The sequence below is a fragment of the Gadus morhua genome, chromosome 2 (genome assembly GCF_902167405.1).
Source record: "Gadus morhua chromosome 2, gadMor3.0, whole genome shotgun sequence".
NCBI lineage: Eukaryota > Metazoa > Chordata > Actinopteri > Gadiformes > Gadidae > Gadus > Gadus morhua.
In genome coordinates this window covers 25,604,641-25,610,105 of record NC_044049.1, presented here as the reverse complement: position 1 = coordinate 25,610,105, position 5,465 = coordinate 25,604,641, and the positions used below count along the sequence as shown (strand labels likewise).

Here is a 5,465-nt window from a genome sequence, read left to right as displayed (position 1 = left end):
ACGTTGGGGTTGTTTTATTATTAAATTAACAGAAAGGGTCAACGTGATAACACAACGGTTTATCAAGCAAACAGTGGACATAAATGCAGGCCCGTCGCTATGGGCGGGCCATAGGGGGCCGGGCCCGCCCCCCACAATAATTGTGCCCCCCCAAATGAGGCACGTCACAAAAAAAAAAAAAAAAAAACTTAACGCTCCGTTCACTTGCATGGGCCCTTCACAACTTAAGTATAATTGACCGCTGTCAAGGTAAACAAAGGATTTTTTGCCTCTAATGGCGTCTTTGGTACCGCTCAAGAAGTTACCGGACAAGAAGTCCGGTAACTTGTCAACCCCAGCGTCTTCGGTTGCTAAGCGACGAAATCTGCCGATCTAGGCTACGTAGGCCTACGTAACTACGTCCATTTAGCCGCTATCAGTTAACGCGCATTTTGAAGTGAAGCTGGATGATTTTTCGCTAGCTTACTTTCATTTCTAGTTCATCATCATGGATATTCGTAAGTGGTTGAAAAGTCAGATAATTTCCTGGACCCATCAAAGGTAACCGTAACAACTCTCCTGCTATTAGCTGGAACTGATGTGGCTGAATCTGAATATACTGTGGCTTGTGAGTTCCTGGTTAAGAAAATGAATGACACCCCGAAGACGGAAAATGGACAATAGCAAACATCCTTAGCACATTCAACTGTGCACTCCAGGCTATGCCGACTGTTCTCACAGCCAACACCCTTGCCCTAACTTTAGGAGCTTCCACAGCAATGTGTGAAAAGTCATTTTCCAAGCTGAAAAACGTCTTCTCAGAGCATCGGCGCACTATGTTGCACAGACGCAAGGCCCAGCTGATTCAGCTTGCTTTTGAAAAGGACCGGACTCACAAGTTTACATCTGAGTGGAAGGATATGTTGATGAGGAGGTTCAGCTCGGAGAAACGCTGCCTCCCGCTGAGGACATGGAGGGAGGGAGGGAGGACAGCGCTGAATCCACTCAAAGTAAGCTACCGTGTGTGTGTGTGTGTGTGTGTGTGTGTGTGTGTGTGTGTGTGTGTGTGTGTGTGTGTGTGTGTGTGTGGTGTGTGTGTGTGTGTGTGTGTGTGTGTGTGTGTGTGTGTGTGTAATGGCAATGCATATCCCTCTGTTAACTGCTATTACACCTAATATGTTGTATAGTCCAGTGTTTTATGGATATATATTCATAGCATTGCTTCTATGTATTGCTTTAAATGACGAGGAATGATGTGATGTTGTAGGGAAGGCTAGAGGCTACCGGGTGATAATGCTGTTGGTTATGATTAACGTGATGATTATGTGCTGTGCGAATAGAGGAAATATACGTACTGTAGGCTAATAATAATTGTGCCCCCCTATGCATTTCATATGCCCCCCTTCAGACTCAGGTCTGGCGACGGGTCTGTATGTCCTTATTTAAATAAAAAAGCAAAACATAACCGCATAATAGAGACAATCCCCCTTCCCAGTTAGCCAGGTGATGATCATGTAAAATATATTATTATTAGATAACAACTCTTCCAGTTTGTAACAAACATACTTAATTGCCATAGATGAATCAAGGAGCATAATTCTCAAATCGACGAGTTCAGCCTGCAATCTGATATCATCAGTGTCAGGAAGTGACAGTTGACACTCTTATCAGAGTGAAGACACTCTTATCAGATGTCTTCAGTTGACACACAGACTCACGGACGCATGCAAACACAAAAAATATTATTTTTCATTAAATATAAAGACACAACGTACATAGGTATCAGAGACGTGTAGTGAGGCCCGTGGCTGGTGAGGCACTGACTTTATCAGTCCGATTTACAAATATATGAACCCAATTGTTATGTAGTAGAAAAGGCGATTTCTCGTAGCACAGCCACACAGCCAGTCTTTTCGGCGGTACCACTCGGTTTGAAAAGACCGCGTTACTTTCTGTCCCGTAGTTTGAAGCAACCCGTTACACAGGCAGAGAGGAGGGCACTCCAAAGGGTCATAAAGACAGCTGAGAGGATTACTGGGACCACACTTCCCTCCATGGACTTTATTTACAGTCAGCGCTGTCGGAAAAGGGCAGTGAGAATCATTAGACTGCCTCCACCCAGCTCACCCTCTGCTCAATAACAAACATTGTAAATACAGACTCAGACACAGTAGAGCGGACAGTGTCATCACACAACAAGATTCTTCAATAGCTTCTTCCCTGCAGCAGTGCGACTGAAGGCATTAACAGAGAACATCTGAAAAATACAATGTGCAATATTGTGTTTTATTTAAATATATACTCACCACCCTACCCCCACTTCCTACCCCAATTTAATTTAATATGTATATATATTTTTTAATTTTAATCACTATCCACTATCTATGTTCTAGAAATGGGAAAGCTATTAAAACAACTAGTGCGTGTGCTCTTTATAATCTTTTTATTTAATTTAATGCTGCATTTTGTATTTTTTGTGTCTGTATTTTATGTCTGCCATTACTGTACCCCCTGGCTGCTAATTGTCAAAAAAATGTATAAAAAAAAAAAACGTTGTATGTGTCAGGTCCATGGAGAGAGAGAGAGAGAGAGAGAGGGAGAGAGAGAGAGAGAGAGAGAGAGAGAGAGAGAGAGAGAGAGAGAGAGAGAGAGAGAGAGAGAGAGAGAGAGAGAGAGAGAGAGAGAGAGAGGGGAGAGAGAGAGAGAGAGAGAGAGAGAGAGAGAGAGAGAGAGAGAGAGAGAGAGAGGAGAGAGAGAGAGAGAGAGAGAGAGAGAGAGAGAGAAGCACAATAAATAGTAATAATAAAAAATATTTAAAAAAAAGTTTTAAAAATTGAGATAAGGACAAATTGCATGTTGTGCATTGCATTTCAGAGAGCACCACAGTAGATAGTGATTACAATTAAAAAATATATATACATTTGAAATTAAATTGAATTCAGCAGTGCAACCATACTGTGACACCACATGTAGCAGCGTTGTTGCACGTAGGAAGTGGGGGTAGGGTGCGGAGTATATATTTAAGTAAATAAATAAAATAAATAAGCAAAACACAATATTGCACATTGTATTTTTCAGTTGTTCTCTGTTAATGCCATCAGTCGCACTGCTGCAGGGAAGAAGCTATTGAAGAATCTTGTTGTGTGTGTGATGACACTGTCCGCTCTACTGTGTCTGAGTCTGTATTTACAATGTTTGTTATTGAGTAGAGGGTGAGCTGGGTGGAGGGAGTCTCTAATGATTCTCACTGCCCTTTTCCGACAGCGCTGACTGTAAATAAAGTCCATGGAGGGAAGTGTGGTCCCAGTAATCCTCTCAGCTGTCTTTATGACCCTTTGGAGTGCCCTCCTCTCTGCCTGTGTAACGGGTTGCTTCAAACTACGGGACAGAAAGTAACGCGGTCTTTTCAAACCGAGTGGTACCGCCGAAAAGACTGGCTGTGTGGCTGTGCTACGAGAAATCGCCTTTTCTACTACATAACAATTGGGTTAATATATTTGTAAATCTGACTCTGAAAAGGTCAGTGCCTCACCAGCCACGGGCCTCACTACACGTCTCTGATACCTATGTACGTTGTGTCTTTATATTCAATGAACAATAATCTTGTTTGTGTTTGCATGCGTCCGTGAGTCTGTGTGTCAACTGAAGACATCTGATAAGAGTGTCTTCACTCTGATAAGAATGTCAACTGTCACTTCCTGACACTGATGATATCAGATTTGCAGGCTGACGACTGCTCGGAATTAAAACATGCGACGTGTTTTTTCCAGCTGATATATCAGAGCCGACTCCTGAGAGCAGACATATCTGAGGCTGTCAGGGAGGAACCATGGCTACCATCTCTGAACCGGACCCTGGACCCTCTGAGGAACCTGGGGACGCGTCTTTGGACCGGAGGGAGCGCAGGAAGAGAAGATTTGGTAGGTGCCCTTTTGAGAGGATTTAAAGAAATAATCCAGTAAAAAAAATATATTTTCATCTGCATACGTTTAAAATGTACTTTTAGAAAAAAAAAATTGCCAAATGGGCCGACCTGATGAACCAGTGACCGTATAGACAGATTTATTCTCCTAAATAACGACATGTGTGTGTTTGAGACAAAAAGCTCACATTTACCTTACTTGACGTGAGATTACGCCCATGAGTTACGGACTATTGATAGGCATCTCAAGTAGTTGTGTGTTTCCTGTTATATGTCCGTTATATACGTGGAACAGAGTGCAGAGTAACTTTAGGGAGCAGAGCACAAGTTTAGTGCAACGTGACATTAGATTGACAATGGTTTATTTAATCAACAATTTTGTGTTTTAATAATGGCTGCTCATTTAACTGAAGCGATATCAGGTGAACTTATGAATTTAACATAATTCTATAAAGTTTGTCATTAATGTGACCATATCTCAAATTATCCCACAATACATGTCCTCATATTTTCTGCGTGGGCCGATGTGAAAGACCCTGGTGACACGCAGGCCACATGTTGTCCCCCCTCCATTACTGTGTGTGTACGTATGTGATTCTGTGTGTATTAATGTATAACTATGAGCGCGTATATGTCAATAATGAGGGAATGATAACATGTATGCTAGAGACCAGTACTTGCTCTGCTTAAGTGTGCTCTAAACACGAGAGGCACAGTACCAGTCATCACTTAGTGAGGTGTTCTCAGTAGAGGTCTTCTGGTGTTTCTTCAAGACGGGGAGGGATTCTGCAGACCGTAGGGAGACTGGACTGTGAATGACAGCCACGCAGTATGAATATATCAGTGTGTACATTACTCTATGTGCGTGTGCTTGAGTGCGTTCGTGAGTCCGTGTGCAGTAGAAGAAAACATTTCCTTACACTGATGGTATCGGAGTGCAAGCTGATAATTGGTCAGAATGAAAACAAGTGACGTTGTTTTTTCAGCTGGTAGAGCAAAGAAGAAGGCTAACTTCAGACGCCGTGGAAGCCGTCAGAGAGTAACAATGGTCACCATCTCTGAACCAGACCCTGGACTCTCTGAGGACCCTGACACACGTCTTTGGACCGGGAGGAGACCAGGAAGAGAAGATTCGGTAGGTGCCCCTTTATACAGAATTTAAAAGAAATAATCCAGTCCAAAACAATGATCCAAAAAAATATGATTTCCTCCAAATACATTTAAGATTTATGTTTATAAAACATTTTTAGCCGAAGTGACCGCGCGTGTGTGTGTGTGTGTGTGTGTGTGTGTGTGTGTGTGTGTGTGTGTGTGTGTGTGTGTGTGTGTGTGTGTGTGTGTGTGTGTGTGTGTGTGTGTGTGTGTGTGTGTCCTACCCCTGAACAGCTCTATGGTTTCACATCACTGTCATTGTGAGCATCGGACTGCTGAGTATTCTCCTCATCTCCCTGCGCTTCAGTGAGTCTAAATCATATCCTCCTAAATAGAATTACAATACAGTATAATCATATCATTGATTGTATTAATGGCAATGATAATGTTAAATATTGTTTTTGTTAGATTT

The 5,465-nt window shown here is 42.4% G+C and overlaps 1 long non-coding RNA gene across 1 annotated transcript; it reads left to right on the top strand.

Moving 5' to 3' along the window:
* Nucleotides 1–222: 222 nt before the first annotated feature.
* LOC115539297 (uncharacterized) lies at nucleotides 223–4,947 on the top strand. Its single transcript, XR_003975816.1, has 3 exons — nucleotides 223–989; nucleotides 3,750–3,899; nucleotides 4,888–4,947. It is a non-coding gene; the product is annotated as an uncharacterized LOC115539297 (long non-coding RNA).
* The last annotated feature ends 518 nt before the right edge of the window (nucleotides 4,948–5,465 follow it).